The sequence below is a fragment of the Ovis aries genome, chromosome 14, assembly GCF_016772045.2.
Source record: "Ovis aries strain OAR_USU_Benz2616 breed Rambouillet chromosome 14, ARS-UI_Ramb_v3.0, whole genome shotgun sequence".
Lineage (NCBI taxonomy): Eukaryota > Metazoa > Chordata > Mammalia > Artiodactyla > Bovidae > Ovis > Ovis aries.
In genome coordinates, this window is record NC_056067.1 from 65845364 (window position 1) to 65868177 (window position 22814).

A 22814-nucleotide genomic window follows, 5' to 3' on the forward strand; every position below is an offset into this window, starting at 1 on the left:
GCCTGTATGCTCAGGAGCCTGCAAGCCACAACTACTGAGCCCACGTGCTGCAACTACTGAAGCCTGCATGCCTAGAGCTCACACTCCACAACGGAAGAAACCACATCAATAAGAAGTCCCCACGATACAACTAGAGAGTAGCCCCTGCTTGCCACAACTAGAGAAAAAGTTCGTGCAGCAACAAAGACTCAGTACAGCCAAAAATTTTTAAAAATTAAAAAAAGAAATCATAAAGACCAAGGCAGAAATGTGTGAAATAGCAATGAAGAAAACAACAGCAAAGATTAATAAAACTAAAAGTTGATTGAAGATAAACTTGGTAAACTTTTAGCCAGATTTACCAAAAAAAAAAAAAAAAAAAAGAGGGGGTGTGTGTGGATAGGACTCACATCAATAAAATTAGACATGAAACAAGAGAAATTAAAACTGACGCTGTAGGAATATGAAGGATCATAAAAACTACTGCAAGCAACTCTATGAGGACAAAATGGACAGCATGAAGAAATGGACAAATGCTTGGAAAGGTATAACTTTCTAAGATTGAATCAGAAAGAATTAGAGAATATGAACAGATCCCACCACATGTAATTCAATAGAAGGTGTAATTTAAAATCTTCCAACAAAGTCCAGGATCAGGTGGCTTCACAGGTAAATTCTATCAAACTCTTAACAAAAATTGCAGAGAGGGGAATACGCCCAAACTTGTCCTATGAAAGTCATCACTCTGATACCAAAACCAGACAAGAAAGCACATATAAAAAATTATAGACCAACATCATTAATGAGCATAAATGCAAAAATTTTCAACAAAATACGAGCAAACAGAATCCAACAACACATTAAAAGGATCATACACCTTGACTGAGTGGGATTTATCCCAGGGATGCAAGGAAAAACTGGGATGCAATTGAAGAATATACACAAATCAATCAATGTATACACTATATTAATAAATTAAAAATCAGATGATCATCTCAGTAGATGCAGAAAAAGATTCTAACAAAATTCAACACCCAGTCATGGTTTAAAAAAAAAAAAAAAAAAAAGCCTTTCCAGAAAATGGGCACAGAAGGAATCTACCTCAACATAATAAAGGCTGTATAAAGCAAACCCACAGCATACATCATTTTCAAAGGTGAAAAGCTGAAAGCACTTCTGCTAAGAGTAGGAACAGGGCAATGATGTCCACTCTCACCACTACTACTCAGCACAGATTTGGAAGTCCTAGACACAGCACTCAAAAAGAAAAATAAAAGAAATACTAATTGGAAAAGAGGAAGTAAAAGTGTCACTTTTGTAATGATGTACTAGACATAGAAAATCCTACAGATGAAACCAGAAACTACTAGAGCTAATCAATGAATCTTCAAGTTGCAGGATACAAAATTAATGCACAGAAAGCTCTTGCATTCCTATGCACTAACAACAAACGAGCAGAAAGAGAAATTAAGGAAATAACCTCGTTTACCATAGGAAGAAAAAAAATAAAATACCTAGGAATAAACATACCTTAGGAGGCAAAAGACCTGTACTCAGAAATCTATAAAACACCGATGAAAGAAATCAAAGATGACACAAAGAGGTGGAGAGATACATCAAGTTCTTGGATGCGAAGAGTCAATATTGTGAAAATGACTAAAGTACACAAAGCAATCCACAGATTCAATGCAATCCCTATCACATGACCACCAGCATTTTTCACAAAATTCAGTTCAGTTCAGTTGCTCAGTTGTGTCCGACTCTTTGTGACCCCATGAATCGCAGCACGCCAGGCCTCCCTGTTCATCACCAACTCCTGGAGTTCACTCAGACTCACGTCCATCGAGTCCGTGATGCCATCCAGCCATCTCATCCTCAGTCGTCCCCTTCTCCTCCTGCCCCCAATCCCTCCCAGCATCACAGTCTTTTCCAATGAGTCAACTCTTCACATGAGGTGGCCAAAGTACTGGAGTTTCAGCTTTAGCATCACTCCTTCCAAAGAAATCCCAGGGCTGATCTCCTTCAGAATGGACTGGTTGGATCTCCTTGCAGTCCAAGGGACTCTCAAGAGTCTTCTCCAACACCACAGTTCAAAAGCATCAATTCTTTGGCGCTCAGCCTTCTTCACAGTCCAACTCTCACATCCATACATGACCATAGGAAAAACCACAGCCTTGACTAGACAGACCTTAGTCGGCAAAGTAATGCCTCTGCTTTTGAATATACTATCTAGGTTGGTCATAACTTTTCTTCCAAGGAGTAAGCGTCTTTTATTTCATGGCTGCAATCACCATCTGCAGTGATTTTGGAGCCCCAAAATATAAAGTCTGACACTGTTTCCACTGTTTCCCTATCTATTTCCCATGAACTGATGGGACCGGATGCCATGATCTTCGTTTTCTGAATGTTGAGCTTTAAGTCAACTTTTTCGCTCTCCTCTTTCACTTTCATCAAGAGGCTTTTTATTTAGTTCCTCTTCACTTTCCGGCATAAGGGTGGTGTCATCTGCATATCTGAGGTTATTGATATTTCTCCCGGCAAAATTAATTCACAAAATTAGAACAAAAAAATTTACCATTTGTATGGAAAGCAAAAAGACTCCCAAGAGCTACAGCAAACTACAAAGAAAAATGGAGCTGTAAGAATCAGGCTCCCCGCCCTCAGACTATAGTACAAAGCTATAGTAACCAAGACAGTATCGCACTGAAACAAAAACAGAAATACAAATCAATGGTACAGGACAGAAAGCCCAGTGATAAACCTACACATCTATGGGTCACCTAGTCTATGACAAGAGAGGCAAGAACATATACTGGAGAAAAGAAGTCTCTTCTATAAGTAGGGCTGGGAAAACCAGACAGAATGAAATTAAAAGACTACCTTAAAAAAACCAAGAAAAACACTACCTAACACGATACTCAGAAATAAACGTAAAATGGATTAAAGATCTAAAATGTAATACTAACTTGTGAAAGCCTCTTAGAGGAAAACTTAGGGAAAACACTCTTTGACATAAATCACAGCAAGATCTTTTTTGAAGTACCTCACACAGTAATGAAAATAAAAACAAAAATTAATAAATGGGACCTAATTAAATTTACAAGCTTCTGCACAGTAAAGGAAACCACAAACAAGAAAAGGTATCCCTCAGAATGGGAGAAAATACTTGCAAGCAAAGCAGCAAAGGACTAGTCTCCAAAATACACAAATAGGGCTTCCCTGATGGTCCAGTGGTTAAGAATCTGCCTTGCAATGGAGGGGACGTGGGTTCAATCCTCAGTCGGGGAACTAAGACCTCACATGCTGCAGAGCAACTAAGCCCAGTGCCACAAGCACTAAGCCTACGTGCCACAAGCACTAAGCCCAGTGCCACAAGCGCTAAGCCCACGTGCCACATCAAAAGATGCAGCATGAAGCAATGAAGATCCCATGTGCTGCAACTAGGGCCCCTCATGAAGAAAGAAAAAGTTAGACCAAAATATATAAACACTCATGGAGCCCAACATCAAAAGGCAAACAAATGGGCAGAACTAAATAGACACTTGTTGAAAGAAGACATACAGATGGCCAAGAGGCACATGAAAAAAATACTCCACATCACTAATTATTAGTGAAATGAAAATCAAAACTACAATGAGGCATCACTTCACATCAATCACAAAGGCCTTCATCAAGAAGTCCTCAAACAATAAGTGCTGGAGAGAATGTGGAACCGTCCTGCACTGTTAGTGGGAGTGTAAACGGATACAGTCACTATGGAGAGCGGTATGGAGGTTCCTTGAAAACTAAAAATAGAACTACCATTATGACCCAGCAATCCTGGGCATATGCTCTGAAAAAAACCTTAATTCAAAAAGATATATATGGGTGTGTGTGTGTAAGACAATGTTCACTGGAGCACTCTACAATCTTCAGACATGGAAACAACCTATAGATGTCCATCAACAGATGAATGGATAAAGGTGTTCTGTGTATATGCACACAATGGAGTATTTACTCAGCCATAAAAAGGAACACAACTGGGTCATCTGTAGAGATGTAGGTGGACCTACAGTCTGTCATACTGAGTGAAGTCAGAAAGAGAAAGACAATTATCCTAAGTATGTGGAATCTAGAAAAATGGTACAGGTGAACCTACTGCCAGGGCACAAATAAGAGATGCAGACACAGAGAGTGGATGAGGGGAGGGGAAGGGGACAGAGGGCATGAATTGGGAGATTACATTTGACATGAATACACTACGTGCGTAAGACAGAGAGCTATTGGGAACCTGCTACACACCACAGAGAGCTCCGCTCGGGGCTCCATGACGACTTGGGGGAGTGGGGGACGTGTGTGCTCGTATGGCTGATTCACTTTGCTGTACAGCAGAACCATCATGACGCTGTAAAGCAGTCACCCTTCAATCACCAAAGATGCTGCGGTAGGTTCAGGGCTCCTTCCTCAATGATTGGAAAACTGGGGTATTCAAAAGGATTCAAAGCGGCACTGGATTCCAACCATCTAACCCCAAATCTGGAAAAGTCGTATGCTACTTGACTTCAGAGCCACATCTCTGAATGCTTACGCAACAGTTTTTGCTAGGGAACTGTCGACCAAAACCACCCATCTTGGCCAGGCCTGCTTACCTGAGTTGTCTCACAAGAGGAAATCTCAAAAAAGAGCATGTACTCAGGACAAAACTAACCCGAAAACTAACTGGGAGACGCAGGCAAGGGCAAAAGAGGGAGGAGGTGGCCAACCCTCCAAAGACCTTCTCACTGGAACCCACCTCAGCTGAGAGACGCTCGCATCACCAGGAAGGCCCCCGAGTCAGGCTATGGGCCAGGCGAGATGACTGGCCGGAGCCACACCAGAAGCTAACCGCACCACCAGAACACCTGAGACTGTGAGCCACGTGGCCGAGCAGTCCGCTTGGGTTTCCTTGCCCTCCTGCTCTCAGCCAGGATGCTCCTTCCCAACAGTCTTCTGCACATGTGTCTCCTCAGACAGTTCATTTCTGAGTGTCAGACAAGAGCCCACTCAAGCCATGGAAGGGGTCTCCCTTCCTGCAACAGAGTCTTTTGTAGCCTACAACTACTGAATCACTTCAACTGTTATTCAACAGTGAATGTAAAATTCCAACAGATTAACTGGAATAGTTCACAAGATTATAAACATAAAAGGAAAGTTTATTAAATACATGACTGAATATCCTACAGGGAACTTTCTGAGCCCACATCTTTGGAAAAAGATGTTCTCCCTACCCAGCACACAAAGCAGAACATAGACACAGCGGTCACTGCTAATCAGCACAAAGTGACAAGATGCTGAGAAACAAAGACACAAGAAAGGTTTTCATCGGCCAGTGGCCTGGGTTTATAGCCAGAGTCATCCAAGGACAAAGATAGAAGTGAATAAGTAAAAAAAAGCCACACATGCTTACCAGGATCAGGATGGTACGTGTGGCTCTGACTTCATGGGCAGGTCCAGAAGAAAGACTACTGCTGAGAATGTATTGGACTTACTGCCTGTACCTGTAAAGAACAAAGACAATGGAAGCATTAGCCCAGGTGACAAGGTCCAAACACACCACATCAATATCACAGACACTGACAACACTTCCTCTTAGTCTATCTGGAAAGTCCCAGGAACCAGGAAGATAGACATACATACCCACGCCCCATATTTCTGTTTTTGCTCCTCACCACGCTAACAGGAATGTCAATCTACACCAGGAGTTTCAGGATCCAGTCTAGGAAACAGCAGAAGTCAGAGTACTCAGTGGATGGAGCTAAGACTTTGATCTCAAAGAGGTGTGCATACAAAGCTTAATGGCCTAGAAACTACTCAGGAGGCAAGTCATGTTGGGGGAAAGTCCCATATTCTTTCTGTGTAAATAGAAGACATGTTCACATCCAGCTTCATTCAATCCAAAAGCTGCCACCAGATGATCCCTTTAGAGAAAGGACCAACTTGTCAGCAAAGACCAAGTGATCCAAAGAGGTCTCATCTCATGCCCAAATTGGAATTACAAAGTTATAAAGAGTGAGGAATTTCCAAGGATCCCAACCCAGTCTGAGTGAAGATAATACCCCAATTAAAGTTAGGAGAAATTACTCCATCAATTTAGAAAGTATGTTAGAAACTGATTTTATTTGAATCAGAGGAATCTGGTGACAAAGATAGTGGATAATTCTAATACCAGAAAATTAACTTGGTCACTTAACAAATCATTTTAATTTAATAATAAGAGCAATCTTTTATAATAACAAAGCTATTTGGTATAGACTGTTTTATAGTAACAAAGAATAATCAACCTGGTATCTATCACTGAGAGACTAAATAAATCATGCCGCATTCTCATAGTAAGCATTAGGTAGTTGTGGACATAATCAACAAATGTTCTCTACTGCTGAGCCTTCAGATCATAATTTACAGTCCAGAAAAAGTAAGAATACCATATTCAGAATATCTTAAGATAGATGTCTTAATAAGAATATCTAATACATATTCTTACCTACTCTTACAAGTAAGAATATCATATTGAGAATATCAACAGTAAAAATATGTACATTCTTACTATATATTTAAGAATATCATATAGCAACACTACAAAGAACATTTATTAGTAAAGAAAAGAAGTGAGCACCAGGATTTAAGGCAGAAAAGGATAGGTTAATTCTACCACCCACCAAAAAAATATGTCCTTTTCATCATAGGGGACTGGAATACAAAAGTGGGAAGTCAAGAGAAACATGGAGTAACAGGCAAGTTTGGCCTTGGAGTATAAAATGAAGCAGGGCAAAGGCTAACAGAGTTTTGCCAAGAGAAGGCACTGGTCATCGCAAACACCCTCTTCCAACAACACAAGAGAAGATTCTACACAGGGACATCACCAGTTGGTCAATACCAAAATCATATTGATTATATTCTTTGCAGCCAAAGATGGAGAAGCTCTATATAGTCAGCAAAAACAAGACCAAGAGCTGACTGTGGCTCAGATCATGAACTCCTTATTACCAAATTCAGACTTAAATCGAAGAAAGTAGGGAAAACCACTAGACCATTCAGGTATGACCTAAATCAAATCCCTTATGATTATACAGTGGAAGTGAGAAATAGATTCAAAGGATTAGATCTGATAGACGGAGTACCTGAAGAACTATGGACAGAGGCAGTGATCAAGACCATCTCCAAGAAAAAGAAACGCAAAAAGGCAAAATGGTTGTCTGACAAGGTCTTACAAATAGCTGGGAAAAGATGAGAAGCAAAAGGCAAAGGAGAAGAGCAAAAATATACCCAACTGAATGCAGAGTTCCAAAGAATAGCAAGGAGATATAAGAAAGACTTCCTTAGCGATCAATGCAAAGCAACAGAGGGAAACAACAGAATGGGAAAGACTAGAGATCTCTTCAAGAAAATTACAGATACCAAGGGAACATTTCAACAAAGATGAGCACAATAAAGGACAGAAATGGTATGGACCTAACAGAAGCAGAAGATATTAAGAGGTGGCAAGAATACACAGAAGAACTGTACAGAAAAGACCTTCATGACCCAGACAATCACGATGGTGTGATCACTCATCTAGAGCCAGACATCCTGGAATGCGAAGTCAAGTGGGCCTTAGGCAGCATCAGTATGAACAAAGCTAGTAGGGCTGATGGAATTCCAGTTGAGCTATTTCAAATCCTAAAAGATGACACTGTGAAAGTGCCATACTCAATATGCCAGCAAATTTAGAAAATTCAGCAGTGGCCACAGGACTGGAAAAGGTCAGTTTTCATTCCAATCCCAAAGAAAGTTAATGCCAAAGAATGTTCAAACTACTGCACAATTGCACTTAGCTCACAGAATAGCAAAGTAATGCTCAAAATTCTCCAAGCCATGCTTTAACAGTACGTGAAATGAGAACTTCCTGATGTTCAAGGTAGATTTAGAAAAGGTAGAGGAACCAGAGATCAAATTGCCAACATCTGTTGTATCACAGAAAAAACAAGAGTTCCAGAAAAACATCTATTTCTGCTTCATCGACTACGCCAAACCCTCTAACCATGTTGTACAAATGCAGTCTGGTTGATAATCAGGACTCCCCTGATTACAAAGCTGCTAACCCGTGGGAAAAGATAAACATGTCTTTGGTTATACAAGAAGACCTAGACAAGAACCATTTTTCTGAATTTGTCCCATTGCTGCTTTGTCTCTGAAATCAGTATCTTGCAAATAAGGGACTGCCTTTTACGGTTCTTGTAAGGCCCATTACATTCAGCCCTCTACGGAAAGATTATCAGTGCTACGATGGACGAGGATTCTGATCAAGAAATCACCATAGAAGTCAGGAAGGATTATGCTATTTAACATGCTCTTATTATAGAAAAAGCTGTGAAAGCCATAAAGTCTGAAACAATAAATTCCTACTGGAGAAGAACGTGTCCAGATGACTTCATAGGATTTAAAACAAAGGCAGTCAAGAAAATCATGAAAGAGACTGTATATACGGTGGCTGGGGGAGGTGGGCAGGTGGGAAGGTGAAGGGTCTCAGGATATGGATCCTGGAGAAATTCCAGAGCTAGCTGGCCCCATACCAGAGGAATGAGCAGAAGACAACATGATGGGGATGAGTGCTTCTGAGCCCGCGCTGGGGGAAGCTGATGCCGACATTCCAGTGCCAGGAAACAAAACGGCCTTAGACAGTCCAGCAGAAGGGTTCTGATTATTCAAGACTGCTTTTGACTTCTTTTAAAAGATGGAGACTTGTATGATATGGGCACTGAAACTAGAGCAAACACAAACAGCGGAAGAATTGGCGCCCTACAGAAACTTTTTTGAGAAATGAAAAAACTTAAAAAGTCAGACAGAAATTGCCTGATCCACGTTGATGTATGGCAGAAACGAACACAATATTGTAAAGCAATTATCCTCCAATTACAAATAAATTTGAAAAAGAAAATGAAATGAAGAAAACAGAATAAGCCCTTTAGTCATAATACCTGCTACAAAAAAGGGCAATTCAGACATTTTCAATGTTAGGAATTGCCATGTCTTTATAAATAGTTCCCATTTCTGAACTGGAATGGTCCGCAACAAAAACTAGCAACCACAACATAAGCAGAGTAACTACTTAAATAGGACATCATGATAAAATGTTTTCTGAATAAGTGATCACATGAAGGAATACGTCTCCGGTACCCAATGCAGCCATAAATAAAAATGTTAATGAGGTAAAAGTGGTCATGATGACAATAAAACAATATCAAATTAAAAAGTTTTTATTAAGCTTAATTCATTTTAACATATTTTGACAAAAAAACTCAAATCCATTGCAGCAAATCTTATTAATTAAACCAGAAATCTATTACCATTTATTAATCCTATGCTTTAATTTGTACATGCTCACCCTTAATTTAAGGATAACCATGAATAAAACATGAAAATCAGTAAAAACTCTTATAATCAACCATTCATTAGTGTATAAGCTAGGCTACCATGGACCAATCATATTGCTGCTTCATTACTGATATATGAATATGTGTAAATATGAATTTTTTCACATTATCTTATTTTTAATTAAGGTAGAGTTGATTTACAACATTATATAAGTTTCAGGTGTACAACATAGAGATTGCCACTTTTTAAAGTTTACACTTGATTTACAGTTATAACATATCGACTATACCCTTTGTGTAGAATATATGCTTGTAGCTTATTTTACACCTAGTAGTTTGTACCTCTAACTATGCTACTTCTATCATCTCCCTTTTCCTGGCTAGTAACCGCTTGTTTGTTCTCTATATTGTGAATCTGTCTGTTTTTGTTATCTTCACCGGTTTCTTTGTTTAGATTCCACATAAAAGTGATATCATACACTATTTGTCTTTCTCTTTGAATTATTTCACTAAGCATAATACCCTCCAAGTCCACCCATGTTGCATATGGAAAAATTACATTCTTTTGATGGCTGCGTAGTATTTTATTCCATTAAATATATGCAAACAGTATATATAATAAATATATAAAAGACATATGCATTTATAGATAGATATCCCACATCTTTATTCATTCATCTGTTGATCATCATAGGTTCCTCCCATATATTTCTTGGCTATTGTAAATAATGCTGTTATGAACATTGGGGGGCATGTATCTTTTCAAATCAGTGGGTTTTGTTTTTTTTTTTTTTAATAGATACCCAGGGGTGGAAATGCTGAATCCTCTGGTAGTTCTAGTTTTAGCTCTTTTAAGGAACCTCCATATTCCTATTCACAGGCTGTACCAATTTACATTCCCGCTAACTGTGTAGGAGGGCGCGCTCTCTTTTTTCACATCTTTGTTATTTGTGGTATTTTTGATGACAGCCATCTGACAGCGGTGAAATGATATCACTGTGGTTTTGATTTGCATTTCTCTAATTAACAGTGTTGAGCATCTTTTCATGTGCCTGGTGGCTATGCATTACAATACTGTAAATGTGTTTTCTTTTCCTTACGATTTTCTCAAGAGCGTTTTCTTTTCTCTAACCTGTAAGTATAAAATACATATAAAATAGAATATATATGCTGGTCAACAGTAGACTATTAGTAATCAGGTTTGGGAGAATCAAAAGTTATACGCAAATCTGTGATTTTGTAGGGGGTTGGCAGTTTAAGGGTCAACTGTGTCTACAAAGCAAAAATCTGTAAAACTCCTTTACATGTATTATTACTACTATTATGAAAAAACCCCAAAACCTCATTTTGGAGAGAGGCAAAGGACCGGATCATCACCCTGGGAAAAGAGGAATAAGAAACAAGATATTTTGAACTTCTTCTCCCGTAACTTCCCTATTTGTAAAAAGCCCATTCCACCTAATAGAGGAAAAGGGGGAGTAAAACCATCACCCATATTGACGGTACCGGCAAGAATCACCATCGGCAGGACTTCCCTGGCGGTTCAGAGGCCAAGACTCCATGCTTGAGCCTCAGGTTCAATCCCTAGTCAAGGAACTAGATCCCACATGCCACAAGACCCAGTGAAGACAAATAAATAAATATTAAAAAAAAAAAAATCTAGAGACTTCCCTGGTGGTCCAGTAGTTAAAAATATGCCTTCTTTAAAAAAAAAGGAAAAAGACTACCTTCCCAAACAGGGAACGTAGGTTTGAGGAAACGAAGCACCCGCATGCCACAGGGGAAGTAAGCCTAGGAGCTGCATCTACCGAGCCCTCGCACCGCAGCTAAAGAAAAGCCTGTGATGAACAGCCTGCACGCTGCAACCAAGGCCTGTCATAGCCAAAGCTGAATAGAGAAGTGACATAAATATTAGAAATAAAATACCCATGAAAATTGGAATACTGTTTGGTACTGCATAACATGGAGAAACTGTTTATAGTTACATATGATAAAGATACTACAATTAAACAAACAGCAAAAAGTCCTAGCCTATTACAGACACTTACGTGCTTTTTTCTTTTTGGCCATACCTCATGGCTCGTAGGATCTTAGCTCCCTGACCAAGGACTGAACCCACACCCTCAGCAGTGAAATCATGGAGTCCTAACCCCTGGCCCACCAGGGAATTCCCTTATTTGAACTTTTATAGATGTAATGACATGGCTTTTAGAGTTTGCCTTAAAATAAGCAATTGCTGAGGGAAATAGACCAGGATTATAAATGAAATTATTTTGGCTGTGCGTCAGTTCACTTGTAACTATATGATGACTTCTTGTGGGTTTTTTCTTTTTGCCTATTATCGTGCCCACTTTTCTATGATTTTTTAAGAGTCTGTATTGCACTCATCTCACACGCTAGTAAAATAATGCTCAAAATTCTCCAAGCCAGGCTTCAGCAATACGTGAACCATGAACTTCCTGATGTTCAAGCTGGTTTTAGAAAAGGCAGAGGAACCAGACATCAAATTGCCAACATCTGCTGGATCATGGAAAAAGGAAAAGAGTTCCAGAAAAACATCTATTTCTGCTTTATTGACTATGCCAAAGCCTTTGACTGTGTGGATCACAATCAACTGTGGAAAATTCTGAAAGAGATGGGAATACCAGACCACCTGACCTGCCTCTTGAGAAATCTGTATGCAGGCCAGGAAGCAACAGTTAGAACTGGACATGGAACAACAGACTGGTTCCAAATAGGAAAAGGAGTACGTCAAGGCTGTATATTGTCACCCTGCTTATTTCACTTCTATGCAGAGTACATCATGAGAAACGCTGGGCTGGAAGAAACACAAGCTGGAATCAAGATTGCCAGGAGAAATATCAATAACCTCAGATATGCAGATGATACCATCCTTAAGGCAGAAAGCGAAGAGGAACTAAAAAGCCTCTTGATGAAAATGAAAGAGGAAAGTGAAAAAGTTGGCTTAAAGCTCAATATTCGGAAAACAAAGATCATGGCATCCGGTCCCATCACTTCATGGGAAATGGATGGGGAAACAATGGAAACAGTGTCAGATTTTATTTTTTGGGCTCCAAAATTACTGAGGATGGTGATTGCAGCCATGAAATTAAAAGATGCTTAGTCCTGGGAAGGAAAATTTTGAGCAACCTAGATAGTATATTCAAAGGCAGAGACATTACTTTGCTAACAAAGGTCCGTCTAGTCAACGCTATGGTTTTTCCAGTGGTCATGTATGGATGTGAAAGTTGGGACTATGAAGAAAGCTGAGCACCGAAGAATTGATGCTTTTGAACTGTGGTGTTGGAGAAGACTCTTGAGAGTCCCTTGGACTGCAAAGAGATCCAACCAGTCCATTCTAAAGGAGATCAGTCCTGGGTGTTCTTTGGAAGGACTGATGCTGAAGCTGAAACTCTAGTACTTTGGCCACCTCATGCGAAGAGTTGACTCATTGGAAAAGACTCTGATGCTGGGAGGGATAGGGGGCAGGAAGAGAAGGGGATGACAAGAGAATGAGATGGTTGGATGGCATCACCAACTCGATGCACGTTAGTCTGAGTGAACTCCGGGATTTGGTGATGGACAGGGAGGCCTGGTGTGCTGCGATTCATGGGGTTGCAAAGAGTCGGACACGACTGAGCGACTGAACTGAACTGAATATTAGTTACAAAATTTTTATATTAATGATCAAACATGTTGAGCATGTTTTCCATTTGCTACATGCTACCCTTTCATTCTGAAGTGTATCATATCTCAAAACCTGTCTTGTTCAGATACCAGTATCATACTGTGCTTAGTTAACTACTTCAGTCGTGTGTGACTCTTTGTGACACTATGGACTGTAGCTGGGCAGGCTCCTCTGTCCATGAGATTCTCCAGGCAAGAACACTGGAGTGGGTTGCCGTGCTCTCCTCTGGGGGATCTTCCCGACCCACGGATCAAACCCGCATCTCCTGTGTCTCTTGCACTGCAGGCAGATTCTTAACCCACTGAGCTATCTGGGACGTCCCAATATTATTCTACTGTCCATCAGTTTTCCTTAGGAAAGTTAAAGATACTAAATCCCTTCAACCTCAGGAGATGTAAGACAGAGAAATATAGTCAGTTGTGCCAGCAGAGGTGCAAAGTAGGGAAGAGAAGACCCAACTATGTGGATTATTTCATAGTTCTCACCAAGTTTTCACTTGTATTACCATCAGGTCAGACTGTTATTGAAGCCTCCTACACTGTTGGTCGGAATGTATATGTTAGCCAAAAAGTTTGTCTGGGTTTTCTCTAAGATCTTACAGCAAAACCCCAATGAACTTTTCGCCAACCTGATAAGACTGGTACAGCCACTCTGGGCAACAGTATGGAGGTTCCTTACAATATGACCCAGCAGTCCCACTCCTGGGCATCTACCTGGAGAAAACCGGGGTTCTAAAGGCTACATGTACCCCAATACCTGTCATGGTATTTCCATGTCATATGAATAGCACTTCAATAAAGCATTATTACTTAAAAATATATATATATGCATGGGACTTCCCTGGTGGTCCAGTGGTTAAGAATCCACCTTGCAATGGAGGGGACACTGGTTCGACCCCTGGTCTGGGAAGATCGCTCATGCCATGGAACAACTAAGCCTGTGCACCACGACACGAGAAGCCGCTGCAACAAGACATCTGTGAACTGCAATTAGAGAAAGCCCGCAGCAATGAAGGTCCAGCATAGTCAAAAAGAATAAAAATGTCACCTGCGGCAAACGCTTCTGAGAGGAAATGTAAACAAGATCTTAAACTTACCATTGGATTTCGGACTTTGTTAGTGACAACGGAGCTGTGAGGCTAATACACGAAACTTGAAAACGCAGAGCTATATTGTCGACACAATCAGGAAAGAGAAGAAAACAACGCTCTTTTAAGAGTTCAGTTCTAGGGGTTTCCTGGTGGTCCAGTGGCTAAGACTACACGCTCCCAATGCAGGGAATCCGGGTTCAATCCTGATCCAGAAACTGGATCCCACAGGCTGGAACTGAGAGTTTTCATGCCAAAACTAAGACCAGACACAGAAGAATAAATTAAATATTAAAAATAAATGTAAAAGTTCAGTTGTAAAAGATGACAGAGACAGTAGAACACGAAATGCACTGGATCACTGAGAGGAAAAACTATTTCTGGAAGGAAGAAGTGTTTATAAAGTTACTTTAAAAAGAGACTGAAGGAGAGCACAGTAATAGGTCACCAGTCATGAGATCTGATCAAGAACCAGTCCACAGACAAATTAAGACATGAGGGCATGGCCCTTAGCTGGCACCTGAGTTAAACTGATTTGTTTTAGGTTAGGAAGCAGAAACTGTTTTCACATGGCGAGCTCTGCTCTAACTGTGGGTGGCAGGAGCTGACCATCAACAGAGAAGGGAGTCACACCAGGGAACTTAACAAAGCAACAATTAAGATTTGCTGGCCCTGCTGAAAGTTTAAGAGATTGAGCCAAGAACTGCAATCCGGAGAGGAGAACAGGAAATGGAAAAGCTGCTGGTCCAGGGGCAACATGTGCACAGGAGTTCAGGTGAACGGGGTTTGGGAAGTTTTAAATGACGGATGTGAGCTCTCTTACCTCAAAGTACTGCAATATGTATAATTACTAAGACAGTTCAGGGGAAGATGTCCTAGATTTTCTGAATATTCCTCAACTAAGTGAAGGTGGTAAGGCCGAAAAGGAAATCGCCATGTGGAATCTTGTTAGCCAAGACAAGCGACATCTTAGAGCAGTGATGATCAACCCAGGACTGTGCGTCTCTAAAGAGCAGAGAACCTAGCTGACACCCTAGCCAGTCATTCTGAAAATCTTCTAAGCCAGCATATGCTACAGCCAGTGAGCGACGAGCGCATGAAGCTGCGCCTACAGTCACTGGGCTAGGATCCAATTCCACTCCCCTGATTGGTGGTTGTGGTATAAGGAGAGTTTCACTTACAAATAAGAATTCCAACATCTGCTGCAAACTGCTATGATACACCATGGAGATGATACTGCATCCATCTAAAACTCAACTGTAGTTTGTGTTCAAGAAAAATGAAATATCTCCAACAGTCCTAACATTGTGGATGTCAAATCTAAAGATTGTAAATTTGGGAAAACTACTTGTTTCACAAAATGTATTCTCCTTAAAGTTGTTTAAAACACCCACTCCTGGACATATTAACAGGAGAAAACTGTAATTTGAAAAGATACATGCCACTTAAGAAAGTTCCTTAAGTGGCCTAGTGGTTATGATTCTGGGCTTTACAGCTCTGGGCCCGGTTCAATTCCTGGAGGGAACTGAAATCCTGCAAGCCGGGGAGAGTGGAAGGGAGGACGGTAGGGAGGAAGGAAGAGAAAGCAAGCAAGAAAAATACACGCACCCATGCGCCCCAGTGTTTACTGCAGCACTATTCACAGCAGCCAAGCACAGAAGCAACTTAAATATCCATTGGCAGAGGAATGGATAAAAAAGAAGCGGCATGTATACACACATACACGCCGCACACACACAGAGACACAGACATATACATACATACAACAGAATATTACTCAGCCATAAAAGAGTGAAATAAGAGAGATTACCATACTAAGCGAAGTAAGACAAATATGGTGTCACTTATGTGCAGAATCTTAAAAAGATGATACAAATCTTTACAAAGAAACTTATTTATAAAATAGAAACAGATTAGACTTTGAAAAGGATCATGATTATCAAAGGGAAAGGTGGTGGGTAGATAAATTCGGAGTTTGGAATTAACATATCCACTACTATAAATAAATGGAGAATGCAATGGCAACCCACTCCAGTATTCTTGCCTGGAAAATTCCATGGACAGAGGAGCCTGGTGGGCTACAGTCCATAGGGTCACAAAGAGTCAGACACAACTGAGCGCGCGCACACACACACACACACACACACACACACACACAGTCCATAGGGTCACAAAGAGTCAGACACAACTGAGCGCACACACACACACACACACACACACACACAGTCCATAGGGTCACAAAGAGTTAGACACAACTGAGCACACACACACACACACACACACACACACTAAATAAAACAGATAACCAACCAACAAGGACCTACCGTATTGCACAAGAGCTCTACTCAATATCCTGTAATAATGTATAAGGGATAAGAATCTGAAAAAGAGTGGATACATATATATGTATAACTGAGCCACTCTGCTGTACACCTGACAGTAATACAACATTTTTTATCAATTATACCTCAATCTAAAATAAAAATTTAAAGAATTGTTAAAAAAAAAAAAAAAAAAAAAGGAGACAACTGGCCCAAAATGGAGTCACTTGAACTGAGCTTTACTGACCAAACCAACACTACCTAAGTTCAGTTTCAGCCTTCCCCAGAAACCAAATCTTAAATTGGTCAACCTGGCATTTCCTGGTCAACAGTAGTGAGATAATCTGCCTGACAGTTCCCTGACTAGGGCCCTGGCATTGGGAGCTCAGGAGCTTAGCCACTTGACCACTTGGTCTAACATCTTTTTTATTTTTAAGATTTATGTATTTGGCTGCATCAGGTCGTAGTTGAGGTATGTGGGCTGTTCATTGCATCACGCAGGCCTCTCTGGTTGTGGCATGTGGGCATACTTGTTCAGGGCCAGGCGGAATCTTAGTTCCCTTGCCAGGGATCAAAGCTGCATTCCCTGCATTGGAAGATGGATTCTTAACCACTAGATCACCAGTCCTAATGTCTTTTTATTAGAGTCCTTTCATGACCACTCGATTTAAAATAATAAAAGTCTCTGGGATTTGTCTTAATTTTCTATAGTATATACTGTAAAATGTCCTCAGTCTAATGTACAATTCTGCATATTTTGACAGCACATATAATCATAAATACATCACCGAAATATACTGAACTTGGGAGTGCCCTGGCAGTCCAGTGGTTAGGACTCAGTGCTTTCTCAGCTGTGACCCGGGTTTAATTTGTAGTCAGGGAACTAAGACCCGAGAGCTGCTCAATGTGCCCAGGACCAAAAAAAGCAACAAGGGAAAAGCAGTAAGTATATACAAAGGAATTCCCATAAGGTTATCAGCTGATTTTCCAGCAGAAACTCGGCAAGGCAGAAAAGCTATAAACCTCCAACAAAGAATACTCTACTCAGCAAGGCTCTTGTTCAGATTCGACCAAGAAGTCAAAAGCTTTACAAACAAGCAAAAGCTAAGAGAATTCAGCACCACCAAACCAGCTTTAGCACATATGCCAAAGGAACTTCTCTTGAAGGAAAAGGCCACAGCTAGAAACAAGAAAATTACAAATGGGAAAGCTCACTGGTAAAAGCTCACATACAGTCAAGGTAGGAAATCACCCACACACAAACATGGTACCAAAACCAGCAATTATGAGAAGTGGAGAGTACAAATGCAGGGTATTGGAAACTCATCTGACATGAAGAACCCAGCAACTTGAAACATATAACACATATATTTTCATGTTATATGTATGTATATACATACATATATAAAAACTGCATGGGAGGGACTTCCCTGGCAGCCCAATGGTTAAGAATCTGCCTGGCAGTGCAAGGCACCCGGGTTCGATCCCTTGGTGGGAAACTAGAATCCCACATGCTGCAGAGCAGCTAGGCCTGCAAGCAGCAACTACGGAAGCCGGCACGCGCCGAAGCCGAGCACCACAGCGAGGCTCTGCATCGCATCAAACACGCCTTCACGACACAACAGAGACCACACGCAGACAAACAAACAAGCCTCATGGCGACTGCAAAGCAGACTTCCAGTTATGAGACACATAAGTCAAGGATGCAAGCAGGGAGTCCCCCACCTTTCTGACACCAGGGACTGGTCTTATGGAGGACAATTTTTCACAGACCAGGGGAGGATGGTTTCGGGCTGATTTATGCACATTATATTTATTGTGCACTTTATTTCTAATCTAATGATGCTGCAGATCTGACAAGAGGTAGCAGTCCGCAGCCCACAGGCTGGGGACTCCTGAGTACAGCGCAGGGAATCTAGTCGATAATACTGTAGTAACTCTGTATGGTCAAAGGTAAGGAGCAGCAGCTGCGCTTTGCTGGAGCAGCCAAGAAGAGATACCCCACGCTCAAGGTAGGAGAAACCCAAGTAAGATGGTAGGTGTTGCAAGAGGGCATCAGAGGGCAGACACACTGAAACCATACTCACAGAAAACTGGTCAATCTAATCACACTAGGACCACAGCCTTGTCTAACTCAATGATGACAACTCAATGTCTAACTAAGCGATGCCCACGGGGCAACCAAAGAAGGGCGGGTCATGGTGGAGAGGTCTGACAGAGCGTGGTCCACTGGAGAAGGGAATGGTGAGCCACTTCAGTATTCTTGCCTTGAGAACCCCATGAACAGTATGAAAAGGCAAAGTGATAGGATACTGAAAGAGGAACTCCCCAGGTCAGTAGGTGCCCAATATGCTACTGCAGATCAGTGGAGAAATAACTCCAGAAAGAATGAAGGGATGGAGCCAAAGCAAAAACAATACCCAGCTGTGGATGTGACTGGTGATAGAAGCAAGGTCCGATGCTGTGAAGAGCAATATTGCATAGGAAGCTGGAATGAATCAAGGCAAATGGGAAGTGGTCAAACAGGAGATGGCAAGGGTGAACGTCGACCTTCTAGGAATCAGTGAATTAAAATGGACCGGATGGGTTAATTTAACTTAGATGACCATTATATCTACTACTGTGGACAGGAATCCCTCAGAAGAAATGGAGTAGCCATCATGGTCAACAAAAGAGTCTGAAATGCAGTACTTGGATGCAATCTCAAAAACGACAGAATGATCTCTGTTCGTTTCCAAGGCAAACCATTCAATAGCACCGTAATCCAAGTCTATGCCTCAACCAGTAACGCTGAAGAAGCTAAAGTTGAACGGTTCTATGAAGACCTACAAAACCTTTTAGAACTAACACCCAAAAAAGATGTCCTCTTCACTATAGGGGACTGGAATGCAAAAGTAGGTCAAGAAACACCTGGAGTAACAGGCAAATTTGGCCTTGGAATGCAGAATGAAGCAGGGCAAAGACTAATAGAGTTTTGCCAAGAAAATGCACTGGTCATAGCAAACACCCTCTTCCAACAACACAAGAGAAGGCTCTACACATGGACATCACCAGATGGTCAACAATGAAATCGGATTGATTATATTCTTTGCAGCCAAGATGGAGAAGCTCTATACAGTCAATAAAAACAAGACCGGGAGCTGACTGTGGCTCAGATCATGAACTCCTTATTGCCAAATTCAGACTTAAATTGAAGAAAGTAGGGAAACTGCCAGACCATTCAGGTATGACCCAAATCAAATCCCTTATGATTATACAGTGGAAGTGAGAAATAGATTTAAGGGCCTAGATCTGATAGACAGAGTGCTTGATGAACTATGGAATGAGGTTTGTGACAGTGTACAGGAGACAGGGATCAAGACCATCCCCATGGAAAAGAAATGCAAAAAAGCAAAATGGCTGTCTGGGGAGGCCTTACAAATAGCTGTGAAAAGAAGAGAGGCGAAAAGCAAAGGAGAAAAGGAAAGATATAAGCATCTGAATGCAGAGTTCCAAAGAATACCAAGGAGAGATAAGAAAGCCTTCTTCAACGATCAATGCAAAGAAATAGAGGAAAAGAACACAATGGGAAAGACTAGAGATCTCTTCAAGAAAATTAGAGACACCAAGGGAACATTTCATGCAAAGATGGGCTCGATAAAGGACAGAAATGGTCTGGACCTAACACAAGCAGAAGATATTAAGAAGAGGTGGCAAGAATACACAGAACTGTACAAAAAAGATCTTCACGACCCAGGTAATCACGATGGTGTGATCACTCATCTAGAGCCAGACATCCTGGAATGTGAAGTCAAGTGGGCCTTAGAAAGCATCACTACGAACAAAGCTAGTGGAGGTGATGGAATTCCAGTTGAGCTATTTCAAATCCTGAAAGATGATGCTGTGAAAGTGCTGCACTCAATATGCCAGCAACTTTGGAAAACTCAGCAGTGGCCACAGGACTGGAAAAGGTCAGTTTTCATTCCAATCACAAAGAAAGGCAATGCCAAAGAATGCTCAAACTACCGCACAATTGCACTCATCTCACATGCTAGGAAAGTAATGCTCAAAATTCTCCAAGCCAGGCTTCAGCAATACGTGAACCGTGAACTTCCTGATGTTCAAGGTGGTTTTGGAAAAGGCAGAGGAACCAGAGATCAAATTGCCAACATCCACTGGATCACGGAGAAAGCAAGCGAGTTCCAGAAAAACATCTATTTCTGCTTTATTGACTATGCCAAAGCCTTTGACTGTGTGGATCACAATAAACTGTGGAAAATTCTGACAGAGATGGGAATACCAGACCACCTGACCTGCCTCTTGAGAAATCTGTATGCAGGTCAGGAAGCAACAGTTAGAACTGGACATGAAGAACACACTGGTTCCAAATAGGAGAAGGAGTACGTCAAGGCTGTATATTGTCACCCTGCTTATTTCACTTCTATGCAGAGTACATCATGAGAAACGCTGGGCTGGAAGAAACACAAGCTGGAATCAAGATTGCTGGGAGAAATCTCAATCACCTCAGATATGCAGACGACACCACCCTTATGGCAGAAAGTGAAGAGGAACTAAAAAGCCTCTTGATGAAAGTGAAAGAGGAGAGTGAAAAAGTTGGCTTAAAGCTCAACATTCAGAAAACGAAGATCATGGCATCCGGTCCCATCACTTCGTGGGAAATAGATGGGGAAACAGTGGAAACAATGTCAGACTTTATTTTGGGGGGCTCCAAAATCACTGCAGATGGTGATTGCAGCCATGAAATTAAAAGACGCTTACTTCTTGGAAGGAAAGTTATGACCAACCTAGATAGTATATTCAAAAGCAGAGATATTACTTTGCCGACTAAGGTCCGCCTAGTCAAGGCTATGGTATTTCCTGTGGTCATGTATGGATGTGAGAGTTGGACTCTGAAGAAGGCTGAGCGCCGAAGAATTGATGCTTTTGAACTGTGGTGTTGGTTGAGAGTCCCTCGGACTGCAAGGAGATCCAACCAGTCCATTCTGAAGGAGATCAGTGCTGGGATTTCTTTGGAAAGACTGATGCTAAAGCTGAAACTCCAGCACTTTGGCCACCTCATGCGAAGAGTTGATTCACTGGAAAAGACTCTGATGCTGGGAGGGGCTGGGGGCAGGAGAAGGGGACGACCGAAGATGAGATGGCTGGATGGCATCACGGACTTGATGGACATGAGTCTGAGTGAACTCGAGTTGGTGATGGACAGGGAGGCCTGGCATGCTGCGATTCATGGGGTCGCAAAGAGTCGGACATGACTGAGCGACTGAATTGAACTGAACTCTGTACGGTAACACACAATAACGGAATGTTTCCCATCATTTTGTAATGTATATAAATATCTAATTATTACATTGTACAACTGAAACTAATGTAATTCAATCACACAAATATGTTAAAAAAAAAAAAAAAAAGACCACCTAGGTTCATCTGTTTCACTCTCTCACTGTTAGAGAGTGAATGTTTATGTCCTCCCAGAATTCATAGTTGACACAGAACCTCCCAATTTTATGGTATTAGCAGCGAGAACCTTTGGGAGTAAATTAGATGAGACCATGAAGGTAGGCCCCACAAGGAGAGACTGTCACCCTTATAAAATTCAGGAGAGCCTGATCCTCTCTGCTCACCACATAAGGACACGGAACATGGCTTCTAGGAACCAGGAAGCAGGCCCTCACCAGACATAGAACCTCAGCATGCAGGCACCCTGATCTTGGACTTCCAGCCTCCAGGGAAAAAACTCCTGGTATTTATAAGTCATCTACTTTATGGTACTTTGCCATAACCACCCATGCAGAGAAAGACACTTTCCTTCCTCATTGGAAAATCCAGTTATCTCATACTAAAAACATCCAGAATCGAGCCACTTCTAAGCTACCACTCTGCTCCATAAACCCTCCAGTGGACTACTGCCGGAGCCTCCACACTGGCTTTCCTTTCTCTTCCCTCAGTCTCACAGTCTGCTCTCCACTGTGCAGCCCTACGGACACTGCTAAGAGCTGGGTGAGGGGTCTCCTGGAGGCCGTGTTAAAGAGCCCACCTGCCAGTGCAGGAGTCACGGGTTCAATCGCTGATTCAGGAGGATTCCACGTGCTGCAGACCAACTGCAAGCCCGGAGGCACAGCTGTTGAGCCCACGCGCCACAACTGCTGAAGCCCACTCGCACCAGAGCCCACGCTCTGCCACAAGAAGCCACTGCAATGAGACGCACCCCCCCTCCCCCCGATAAGTGAATGAATGGAGCTGCTGCTGCTAGGTCGCTTCAGTCGTGTCCGACTCTGTGCGACCCCACAGACGTCAGCCCACCAGGCTCCCCTGTCCCTGGGATTCTCCAGGCGAGAACACTTAAGTGGGTTGCCATTTCCTTCTCCTATGAA

The 22814-nt window shown here is 41.7% G+C and overlaps 1 protein-coding gene across 1 annotated transcript in view; it reads right to left on the minus strand.

Moving 5' to 3' along the window:
• Window positions 1-22814, minus strand: part of LOC101117358 (zinc finger protein 501-like) — a 49656-nt gene that overhangs the window by 10385 nt on the left and 16457 nt on the right. The window contains exon 2 of the mRNA XM_060399198.1: window positions 5405-5495. The gene's annotated coding sequence lies outside the window, so the exon portion shown is untranslated. The remainder of the gene's footprint in view (window positions 1-5404; window positions 5496-22814) is intronic.